The 12,845-nt window shown below is 41.2% G+C and overlaps 1 long non-coding RNA gene across 1 annotated transcript in view; it reads left to right on the top strand.

The window, feature by feature from the left end:
• Positions 1 to 8,360: 8,360 nt before the first annotated feature.
• Positions 8,361 to 12,845, top strand: part of LOC128634975 (uncharacterized) — a 46,324-nt gene continuing 41,839 nt past the window's right edge. The window contains exon 1 of the long non-coding RNA XR_008397883.1: positions 8,361 to 8,612. This is a non-coding gene — a long non-coding RNA (uncharacterized LOC128634975). The remainder of the gene's footprint in view (positions 8,613 to 12,845) is intronic.

Genomic DNA, 12,845 nt, shown 5'->3' with positions numbered 1-12,845 from the left:
TGCGTTTGGAGGCAACACATACCGAAACTGGATTCTTCCCTTTGGTCTACCTTTCCCCCTTGCACTTTACTAAAGTGCATGGATGCCAACTGGCTCCCTTGCAACTCCAGGGCATCTGTGTACCAAACTACCTGGATGACTGGTTAATTCTAGCATGATCCAGGGCATGAGGAGCTTGGGGCTCAGGTTGAACCTCAAGAAAATTATGCTTTCTCTAGTGCATAGGATGATTTTCTAGGTATTATATGGGATTCAACTACGATGAAGGTGTTTCTATCCCCAACATGTGTAGGGTCAATCCTATCAACATTGAGCAAGATAAAGCTGGGTCTGGGCATCCGCTCCAGTCTCTATGAGAGACTGTTGGCCCTTAGGGCAGCAGCAGCCAACATCATACCATTCTGCCTATTGCATATGAGACCGTTTCTGCGATGGCTGAAAAGTCAGGGGTTTCATCCGAGGACAAAACCCTGAGAGTAATTAGTGTCACGCAGCAATGCCTACGTGCTCTGAGAATTTGGTGTCATTCCCGGTTTCTAGCCTCGGGTCACAGTCTAGGGGCATCTCTTCATCATAAGATGATAATGACAGACGCCTCCCTCATGGGCTGAGGCATGGTCTTAGATGGCCGTCCAGCTTATCGTCTCTGGAGCGGCCCTCATGGAGTGGCATATAAATCACCTAGAAATGCTGGCCATATTCCTAGGACTGAAATTCTTTCTTTCTCAGTTGAGAGGTTACCATGTGTTAGCTGTTAGTTGGAGGGGAGGTATTTCTGAAACTCAGCAACTCACAACTGGTGTTCCACAGGGTTCAGTTCTGGGTCCACTGCTCTATTCTATCTACATCTCTGGGGCAGGTGACTGAGTCTCATGGCTTCTTATACCATTGCTATGCTGATGACACCCAGCTCTATTTGTCCTTCCAGCATGACAATCCATCTGTCTCGGCATGAATCTCTGCTTGCCTGTCGGACATCTCAGTCTGGATGAGGGAACACCACCTTAAGCTCAACCTGGCAAAATCTGAACTTCTCGTCATCCCAGCCTGTTCCTCAATCAACCACAACATCACTGTGCAGCGTGGCTCAACCACATTCAAGCCAACCAGAACAGACTGCATCTCAACAACTGCACGGTCCTGTAGGTTCATTCTGCACCCTCCTACCTCAACTCTCTCCTGAAGGCTTACATTTGTTCACGCAATCTGCGACCAATCAATGACCTTAATAGTGCCCACCCAGCGTGGCTCAAGATCCCTTTCAAGAAGCTTCAAACTAACTGTTCCTCAGTGGTGGAATGAACTTCCAACCTCAATCCAGACTGCTGAATCTGTCACCATCTTCAAGAAACAGCTAAAGACCCACCTCTTCCATGAACACCTAACCAACACCTTAAAAAAAAACCTTGCTCTGGCACTTACACCTCTACTCTGTGCACTTTGCTTCTTCTGGGTCTCAATTAATGGATCGATCTTGTATGGTAGCACTACTTGTATTGTTCTCTGCTTGATATATCGCTTTGCTTGTATTTTCTCATTTGTAAGTCACTTTGGATAAAAGCATCTGCTAAATGAATAAATGTAAATGTAAATGTAGTTGTGACAGACAATACAGGGTTGGTTTCATATATCAACGACTAGGGAGGATTATGTTCGTGCCCCCTGTTCAGGCAGGTGCAACTAATTATTCTCTGGGCTGAGGGAAAGTTTTTGTCATTAAGTGCAATGTACATTCTGGGCAACCGGAATGTTGGGCAGACACCCAGTTGAGGCAAGGGCTGAGGCCCGGGCCTTGGAGGCTCCATCCTCAAGTGGTGAAGTTCATATGGCGGAGGTTCAGCCAAGCGGAAGTGGATATGTTTGCCTCTGAGAAGACGACACACCACCCGCTGTGGTTCACCCTCACTCCTCCCACACCAGTAGGGCTGGATGCCATGGTACACACATGGCCAAGGACACGTCTGTACTCCTTTCCCCTAATCACTCTGCTCCCACAAGTTCTAGCAAGAGTTTGCCAAGACCGTCTATGGTTGCTGCTAGTAGCAGCTTATTGGCCAGCTCAAATAGGGTTCTTGGAGATACTATCCCTGCTAGATGGCACTCCCTGGGAGAGTCCCATTCGCAGGGACCTATTGTCTCAAGCCAGAGGGTTGATGTTAGATTTAAAGAATCTCTTATGTCCTTCAGCCCTCTGACAGCCTTACAGCCTTTTATTTCTTTTAACTCTTAGTTCTGTGCTATGTGTGGTTTACCACAGAGCGTTCAGGCACCTGGAGAGTCTAAATGAACACACACTGACACACTGCTGTTCACAGAGACATCCAGTTTATTTTGTCTAGAACAGGAGTGTTTATACACATTGATAACAGCATTGCGTAGTAGGCAGGTTTCTGCTTGTGTGGGTGCTAGACAGATTTAGACAAAACACACAGCACACTACGGAAATAAGTCTTTTCAAGATATGGAAAATACATGTGTCAGCTATAATAAAGGATGGCAGTTGATCAGCTTATTCAAAGAGGTAATTAAATGAATATAATCATCATAGGTAATTAAAAGCAGTTCATAATATAAGAGAGTACATGATATAAGAGAATTTCCTTTCAGTTGATTTATCACCCTTGGCCGGAACTATGGAAACTGTGGCCCTTTAGGGGCACCAACTCATAGATTCCAGTCTCTCAACTGAGGTTGTAGAGACCATGTTAAATATTAGAGCACCATGAATTAGAAAATTTTATGTGTTCAAGTGAGAACTTTTTGTCTCGTGGTGTGAGGAACGTCAGTTAGACCCTGTAAACTGCACAATAGCTACAGTCCTGGCATTCTTACAGGGATGGTCCCTTTCAAAGGGAACTTCACATTGCATTAGCTGAACGCTGCTGGGTGTGCCCTCATGCGTGACCGTTATGTGAAGCTTGTGTAAAAATCATGCCCTTTATAGGCCTGCTGTGATCAGGTGACGTGCCAATTAAGCACATCGCGTGATATATAAACAACACCTGTGAACCGCGCTGTCAGCCTTATTAACTTCAGCGAGACTGCATGTTGGTCGTTTGTGTAATGAAAACAAAAAGATGCTTCATTTCCTCTCTATTTTTTCTCAAAATCTCTGGACTATTCTATCCCTTTAAAAAAGAGAAGAGAAAAGAATGAGCACGAGAGAAATGTATGAATGAGAGAATTCAGGAAGTGTATTATGCCTTGCTCCCGTTTCATAATGGGGAGGAGTGCACACTTTCTGTGTGAAGTGTCTAGGTATTGAGCATGCCACAGCAGCCCTTGAGAGGTCTGACTGTGCGCATTGTAACGCCTTACATTAGGTGGCTCCGGTTGCGACTCGCTCTCTTTTCGGAAAGTGAGTTGAGTTTCAGAGCCTCACGGATCTGGGTGACCACTGCTGAGGTAGTCATCTCAGGTCCGGGCAATCCCATATGGATCTGGAAGAGGAGCCGGAGATGAGCGCTGCTCTAACTCTTGCTCTCCGCTGGATTTTGGAGCTCACGTCACGACTCCTCCTTCCACTACTGAAAGCCAAAAACATACACATGTAGAGTGCAGCGTATAAAGAGCTGCTTGAAGTGATTACTAAGGCTGGATGAGCTTTTTTCTCACCAGTGAAAGTAAATCCCTCACACTGCAGAAAAGTCCCCTTTTTTCCAGAAGTGCAAGACAAAATATCAGGCTTGTAGGGGAAAACCATGCATAAGCCATATTTATAACCCCACGATGTCGAATTATTCGGCCATTGTAGAGAATAAACGGCATGGCTATTTAGCTATGCTCAAGGTGGAGGAGGCGCTTGTGAGCTAGCTCTCTCCATCGACGGCAGGTAATTTAGCTTGCTATCCAGGCCACCGTGGCATTGGTGGGCAAGACCTATGGAGTAGAGGGTCTTGCTTGTGGGTCACTGCAGGCAATGACAGTATTGCAGGCCTACCTAGCAGACCTGCTGAGTGAGCTCGACATACGGTGGCATTCAGCCAGTTCCTTCCCTGTTGTGTTGAGTTCACCTGGGCATCCACGAGTGGAGCCCGGGCCAGTGCTAGTGCGAGGGAGACACAGAAGGCGAGTATGGCAGCCGCCAACCCCCGCAGACAGCCAGGGGAACCGGGCGGCCACAGTCGCGGCCTCCTACTAGGCCTGATCTGAGAATGGTCATAAAGGCCAAGCAGACAAAGAAGAGTGGTTCTGATGGGCCATGGAGGGACGTATCAGGGGACATGAGGTTGTTAGGAAAGTTAGCCCCCAGTGCTACTGAAGGGCCTCCCCTATCCAAGGCTGTTCCAAGTTTTCAATGTTCTCTGCTCAGCGAGCTGTCCCACGGCAAGGAAAATCTGAACTGTACTCTTCGGACATACAGGTTCAAGATGCTGACGCCCAAACTTATCGTTCCACAGATTCAGTTTGATGACTGGTTTTCTCCCCCAAGTTCTAGCGAGAGTTCGCCATGATGGTAGCACCTTATTGGCCAGCAACAATATCCTTGCTAGATGGCACTCCTCTGGAGATTCCCATCTGCAGGGATCTACTGTCTCAAGCCTGAGGGCTGATTTATCATCCTCGGCCGGAACTATGGAAACTGTGAGTCTGGCCCCTGAGAGGCACCAGCTCACAGATTCTGGTCTCGCAACTGAGATTGTAGAGACCATGTAGAATGCTGGAATGGCGTCCATGATGAAATTTTATGCGCTCAGGTGGCAACTTTTTGTCTCATGGTGTGAGGAACGTCAGCTAGAACCACCAAACTGCGCAATAGCTCGAGTCCTGGCGTTCTTACAAGGACGTTTCTCAGCAGGGTTGGCTCCTCCTACAATCAGGGTCTACGGAGCCACCATTTCGGCCAGCCATGCCCCTGTTAATGGAGCCTCTGTCTGGCAACATCCCCCTCAGGGAACGGGGTACTTCGATTTTACAGCCTTAATATACATAACGGCACAGGCTCAAGTGTCTTGCAGTGACCCTCAGGCTTGGGTCTTTTTGAACAGTCCATACCCTCAGTATGACAGAGTGGGTATTCTCGTTCCCACAGCGTTCAGCTAATGAAATGTGACGTTCCCTTTGAAAGGGATCAGGGTTACATACATAACCCAGACATTTTTCAGCAGGCTTGGCTCCTTTTACAATTACGTTGCCCCCATTTTGGCCAGACATGCCCCTATTGTGGGGCAAGATCCTCTAACATCAAGGTTTATGCATTGTTTCAGATCTCCGAGACCCATCTGCAGACCATGCATACCTTCCTGGCACCTTTCTGTAGTTCTGGAAGGTCTGTCAAGTGCTCCATTTGAGCCCTTAGGGTCAGCCTCAGAGAAGCTTCTGACTCTAAAGCTAGCTCTTCTGCTGGCACTGACATCTCTCAAGCAAGTAGGAAATCTACAAGCTTTCTCTGTTGCCCTTTCACATACTTCAGATACTGCATTTCCCCACATACTTCAGATACCATGTTTCCCCACAGCGTGAAGCTCACTAAACATCTTGTTTCCTTTTCAGGTAACAAGGTTACACGTCTAACCAAGACATTTTGTTTACTTTTCATTCATGAATTTACTCATTTGTTTATCCATTTGTTAAAGCAAATAATTATTTAAAAAAATATTCATTTTAAAATTTAGTATTTTAATATGTATAAATCAGTTAAATTTGAATGTGCTCATCAGAGCACAAAATCCAAAATGCTGCATAATGGGGCCCTAGATAATGATTAGTGTGAGTGATAATGAGTGTAATGAGAACCATGTTAATATGTACAAGTTAGTGAATGCTGGCAAGCTTTGAAATATTTCAGCAAAGGTCAGCACAAAGAGAAACAGAGTGAGATACAGGAGACGGCAACACAGTGTAGAACAAAATAATCAATACAGTATCAATCCACACCACAGCAGTCCTTAGACATGAGACATGCACAAGGAGCTTTTGTAATGGAGTGAAGTGCATGTGTTTCTGCAAGCTGACTTGTCAAGCTCTCTTCATTCCAGTATAGCCCTTTTTCAAGGGTAATAGCATTATAGCATTGAGTAAAAGTTTCCTCACAAGGAGCTAGATGTAATGATCAGGGAGAAGGAACACTGTTAAGGGATTAATGTCCACTTTAAGGCTAAAAGCTCTTCTTCCCTTATGAGAGACCTGTTGCCTGTCCATTTGTATTTGTGTTCAGAATTCTTCACTCCACTGAGAGATATATGTGGCAGTGGGGGCATGGTCAACCATTGGCTGTGAGAGAGGAGGAAGGTTGAACTGGCATTTAACGAGTGATTGATCTTACTTATATGGCTGGTTTTACTTTCAGCAGATCCTATGAACCATAGAAATATGGAGATGGAGCCAATGTGAGACACACACACACACATATTTGAAATTTAACTTTAGTTTGCATTAGAACAAAAGTCTAAAGTGTAACTATTTCACTAAATGGTCTGCACTTATATAGCACTTTCTTAACCTTAGTGGTTCTACAAATGACTTTACACTATTTCTCATTCACACAAAACTAATAGTAGCAAAGCTACCTAGCTTGCCATCAGGAGCAAGTCTTGCCCAAGGATACTTCAGCATGTGGAGTCATGTGGAAATCGAACCACCAACCCTACAATTAATGGACAACCTGCACTACCACCTGAGCCACAGTCACCCACTAGGAAGCAGACTAAAATACAATGTGGCAGAGATATCAGATAAAACTGATCTGATGGGGTGCAAGATGACAGAAGAAACTTAAAAGAAGAAAAAGACACATCTACATTAATGCCTAGTAATAAGTCTGCAAAGGAAATTCTGTACCCTACTTATCTAAGAGCTCTTTTCCTATCTTGGCATTAAAATACACTCCACAATTTACAATATATCAAAGAAATTTTGAAGGCACTTCAGAAATACAGTAGATTTAGATAAATGGAACCTTGCAATAGATTTAGATGAATGGAAGATTGCAACAGATTTAGATAAATGGAGTTCTTCACATGCTTCTCTTCAGGGAAAAATAGCCACTATTAAGATGATCTTTGATTACAGCTTAACTTTATATTATTCATGATACCACTTCCTCTGTCACTAGATTTTTTTTTAAGAGTGAATGCTCAGATATCTGAATTTGGTCAGGGCAACATGCCAAGATCAGTTTAACTACATTGTCTTGCCTTAACCAATCTCAGTAATTTTTACTGGACATTCCAGTTGAAGTCCATAAAAAATGTCATATTCTATGGCTGCTTGGAGACAAATCAAAACCTCCAGTGTCACCTCATATAGGTTATCCCTATGAAGGTATAGGCTATAGGAACCTTCAACTTAAATTTGATATCATTAAAGTTGATTCAATTATGTTATATATCAAGTATGGAATTCTTCTGACAGCTATTTTGGAGGCCCCTTTAAATACTGCACAGCCTGATATGTAATAATTATCATTTCTTAAAATGGGAATAAACCCTTCTCAGATTCTTTTCTGGCTATGGTATAAATATTTTTGGGTACACTGGCTTACAGTGGATCATTAATTACAGTGGATCATTAATTCAATGTTCCTGTATCCTCTCGTTATTTTTATTTACAGTTTTGAGTTTCCCCTGTAGTGTACGTTGGAGTAATCCTATGAAAAAGGATGACAATATATATTTACTTGAACCATCAGATGAAAATGCAGAATGACATAGCAATGGAGACAAAATTGTTATTTCCCAATTTGACAGTAATGACAGTTAACATGTTTATAACCTGTTGCAACATAGACATAATACAAATACTTACACAACAAAATACAACACAGACAAGACACTAACCATTTGAATAAAAAGAGGTATAATGTTTCTCTACCTGTTGTAGATTGATATATGTCTTACTTAAAGGAAGCATTAGGCTGTTATCATAAATGTTAACTTTTGTTTCTGTATGACTACAGTTAACTGTGATTAAATGTGTGGTTCATGGATTCATTTATAGGGCATATTTTGTGTCAATTCATATAATTACAGCTAAGTTCTAACTAGCTACATATTTCATAATATTCTTTTCCTTCAGGATAGAATCCAGTGTACATATTTCCCAATTATTTTTCTAATGTTCATTTTAGGGGATAGAATTGCCATCCATGAAAGCATATTCCCTGTGTCCCCTGTGGGTGCTATGCCTCTGTCTGCTCACATATCCGTTATTCTTCCCTTCTGCTCTTCTACCTCCCACTCAAACTCTTTCAGCTCCTCCTTCTATGTAGCTCTATCCTGGAAGCCCCACCTTTCCTCTCCCTCCTTTCCCCTCTCCTTCTCTCTCTATCTATCTCTCTCTCTCTCTCTCTCTCTCTCTCTCTCTCTCTCTCTCTTACACTCTGCCTCACTCTGTACTGCCTACATGCTGTATGTGTGTGTCAGTTCGTGCATGTTCTGCTTGCTTTATGTTCTTGCGTGCTCACACCAAATGGATTTCTGAAATGTGTGGACACAGATAACAGCCATCTCATATTTCTTTCTCGACTTATATATCTATTTATCAGTGATTTTACCTATGCCCTGGCAGATTTGCTCTAATGGCATCTACAGTCATATTGCTGTTTGCTGGATTTAAGTAGCCCTCTTGGATGCAGAAGCAGATCAATACATACAGCTCTGCAGTAGTTGCTGGTAAGGCCTCTTTCTTTTGATTTTGCTGAACACTTGGTGGGTTGGTAAAACCTGCAAACATTTGATTGATACAAAATATACAGACCTGATGTGAAAGACAGTGTAACTGACATATTGACAAATGACCCAGATCTTGTAAAGCTGTGCAGCAAAACCTCTCCAGTATAATATCAATCAATATAAGAATATTGATTATGTGTACTTCTTTTTGATTGGTTTCTGTAAGAAACTACAAATTTCTGTGAGAAGCAGGGGCAAGTGTTCCATGCATAATCTTAAGTGCATAAAATTCTTTCTGATCCTGTTGTTAGAACATTAGAACAGCTGATTTTAGCAATTGTTAACTGCTTGTTCATCTTAAGGCAATATAGACAGTATAGTGCAACTTACTCTCCCTAGTTCTAATTTGATATTTGATAAAATACCCCTAACTTCCCATTAAATACCCCTGTCAAGAAAAGTGCCTATATAAAGTAATACTTTATTATTAATAATTTATTGTGTTACAGCATAGAACCATAATGTATGTAACTATGGATTTTTTGCCACTGATTAAAATAAATTATTTTGTAAAGTCAGAAAATATTTTATTGCATTAATAAAAAATGTAAAAAATAAAAATCAAGTATATAACTATACAAGTACATCAGTGATTGGTGTCAGTTACTCTTGTGCAATCTTTTTTGTGGGAAGTCTCATCTTGACTGTTCTCATGTTATCCTGTTCGGTGTATATAATTTGTGAACATAAAATATTAAGCTATTCTACACATGATCTATGGATTAAGCTTTGGAATTTAACTGGGTCACTCCAGGGCTTTAACTGTTTTGGTTTAATACACTTCATTGTGCCTTTTGCATTACATTTCAGATCACTGTCCATTTAGGAAATGATCAATCTACCAAGACCCAGTTGTTTTGCATATTGCAACTCATTTTACTCCATGAGCTTAGTAGATTCTACCTTTACATTTTTCAGTCACTGCCACATTGAAGAAATCACAATGCTTCAGAGGTGGTGATTTCAGTGTGTTATGACATGTTAGATGGCATCCCATCTAAGTGTTCGCAGGATAGGCTCCAGATCCATTGATCAGGATAGAGGTGGTTAGTAAAAATGGTTACTGAAAGTCAGTGAGTGAGTGAGAGAATGTGTATATTATTATACAGAGTCCCCTCCAAAAATATTGGAACAGCAAGGCCAATACTTTTTTTTTTTTTTTTGCTGTACACTGAAGACATTTGTGTTTAAGATTAAAAGATAAATTTGAGATGATGGATCAGAATTTCAGCTTTCATTTGCTGATATTTATGATGTGAGAAACAACTTAGAACATGGCACATTTTGTTTGAACCTGGGTTTTGCCAGGGGTTTAACAACCAGACATGGAACAGGTTGGCCAAGGAAAACAACAGCAGGTGATGACAAATACATTGTGAAAACTGTGAAGGAAAACCCCAAAACAACAGTCAGTGACATCGCCAACAACCTCCACAGGGCAGAGGTGAAGGTATCACAATTCGAAGAAGACATTTAGTGTAGAAATATAGAGGCCATAACACAAGATGCAAACAACTCATCAGCAGTAAGAATCAGAAGGCCAGATTGGAATTTGCAAAGAAATACAGATATAAGACACAAAGGTTTTGGAACCAAGATTAACCTCTAATAAAGTGATGGAAAGGCCAAAGTGTGGAGGACGAATAGATATGCTCATGATGCAAAACAAAGAAGCTCATCAGTAAAGCAGGGTGAAGGTACCATCATGGCTTGGGCTTGCATGGCTGCTTCTGGAATGGGCTCATTAATCTTTATTGATGATGTAACTCATGATGGTAACAACAAAATGAATTCAGAAGTTTACAGAAACAATCTGTCTTCCAGTTTACAGAGAAATGCATCTAATCTAACTAGGAGGAAATTAATGATGCAAGACAATCGCCCAAAACACAACAAAGGACTTATGGGTGAAAAACGTGGAAGGTATTAGCGTCAATCACCAGACTATAACCCAGTTGAGCAGCATTTCACCCCCTGAAGAGGAGGCTGAAGGGAGATCCCCCCCATCACAAAAGAACAACAGTTTGGTGATGCCAGTGGGCCGCTGGCTTAATGCAGTTAGTGCAACCAAGGGGGGCATGCTGTAAGTATTTTAACACATCTAGATGTGAATATCATAGTAATATTAGACAATCAAAAGCATGGTTGTGATGTGTCACTTATGGCCGTGATTACCTACACTCACATTGCACACTTGTGCCTACAGCCAAATCACAGCCATGCCAATATTAAGTATAACTGCATATTGCTTTTATACAACAATTCTATAAAAAATAAATTAATATTGCTTATGTGAGTTTTCGGACACAGTATGGCCAAATGTTCTGTTTATTTTTTCTAGCAGAAATAGATCCCGAAGATGCCACACTCACTTTATAGCACATCAGCTAGCTGGCCAGCTAGTTCATATTTATTTGTACATTCCTGTTGAAAGTACCTCTGTTAAAAGTGGCATCCTTTCTTCCTTTTGATCTTCATCTGATGAGCTTTCATATTTTAGTCCAAAAGCTATATTCCTGAAATGCATTTGCCTAATGATGTCATTAACACTACTGTAGTACCGGTTGTGAACTAGGAAGTGGAATTTAATGTGGTGAACACAGACAAGCAGAGTGATACACACAGTGAAATGTCCCAGTGCAGTTATACGAAATGTAGGCACTCTTGGAATGACGCTCAACCGAACAAATTAGTGGACAGGAACTAACTGTTATATAATATTTTTTTTGATCTCAAACACAGTTGTGTTCAGTTTATAGCAAAAACCAAAGCACTGACCTTGCTGTTCCAATACCTTTGGAGAGGACTGCGCCATAGTCCTCTCCACAGCACTTCTCTAACTCTCTTTTCACTTCTGTTTTCTTCTGTTCTCTTCTCTTCTCTTCACATTGTGTTCATGGCATGAGCCTGGCAGACTGTGGTTAAATGCTGAGAGCAAACCAAATCATCTTTGAAAACAAAAATGTGTGTGTGTGTGTGTGTGTGTGTGTGTGTGGGTGTTTGTGTGTGTGTGTGTGCTTGTACACCATTGTGTGCACTTTCTAGAACATTCACATGTACATGTTTGATAAAGGCAGGGAGGAGTTTTTCAAGCTAAATCTTTGGCATGTGTAAAACATTGAAAGTGCCAGATGTCCATCACTTTTCATTCTCTGCCAAACTGCAAAACTAGATGGACCGGAGGCAGGCAGAGCCACTTTTATTTGATGGTGCAGGAAACACACACATGCATACACACACACACACACACACACACACACACACACACACACACACACACACACACACACACACACACACACACACACACACACACAGTTTGAAAGCTCAATGCCGTCATGCATGTGCACATACAAATAAATTATGATTCTAAATATAGATTCTTCAGAGATAGACACTTGAGTCAAAATATACTGAGCATCACAACTTTTACAAGATGCTTGTCATTTTCTTCAGGGAGGAAGAAAAGCAATGTTAATGGCTTTGAAGGAGACAATTGTATTATGGTGTTTTTGCCAAGGCTTGGGAACTGCAGAACAGCTAAAATATTTTAGGCAAAAAAAAAAAAAAAAAAAGAAAAAGTCTTTACTGTAAGGAACATCAATATTTATCACATTACCTAATACAGGGTAAAAACCACAATAAGACAATCAAGGCAGGAAAAAAATAAAAGGTAAATTTTATCAGTGGCTGTGAGCAGCATTTCCATTTGATTGTCATAGCAGAAATCTAGGTGAGAGAAAAAGGACCTCTGAAAATTGTTAACAATTTAAAAGACATGTACTAATAGTGTGGAAAAAGAAAGTAAATCACCCTCATTCTTGTTTTTATTAATCAGGGCCTAAGGAACAATTGTGTGGTCAGGTGACAACAGAAAAAACAAAACTTTTTTTTAGTTGGGGGGGTGCTATTTGGTAACTATATTTTTTGTTCCGAATTGAACGTGAGTTTTTCATAATAAATTAGACAGAAATACTTAGGTCCCCCTCCATTGCACAAATTTCACTGCTTCATTGCAGTTCAGACATAACTATCAATATAACAAGTTAGCGAAAATAGTCTTAGTAATAGTTCCCATAATTATATGTGTTAGTGCATCCTAATCCCAAATTTACAGTTGTTACAATCTGTACTCTAAAAAGCGCTATATAAAGATAACTTGACAGTTGTGCA

The sequence above is a fragment of the Ictalurus punctatus genome, chromosome 14 (assembly GCF_001660625.3).
Source record: "Ictalurus punctatus breed USDA103 chromosome 14, Coco_2.0, whole genome shotgun sequence".
NCBI lineage: Eukaryota > Metazoa > Chordata > Actinopteri > Siluriformes > Ictaluridae > Ictalurus > Ictalurus punctatus.
This window is presented reverse-complemented; position numbering and strand designations above follow the sequence as displayed.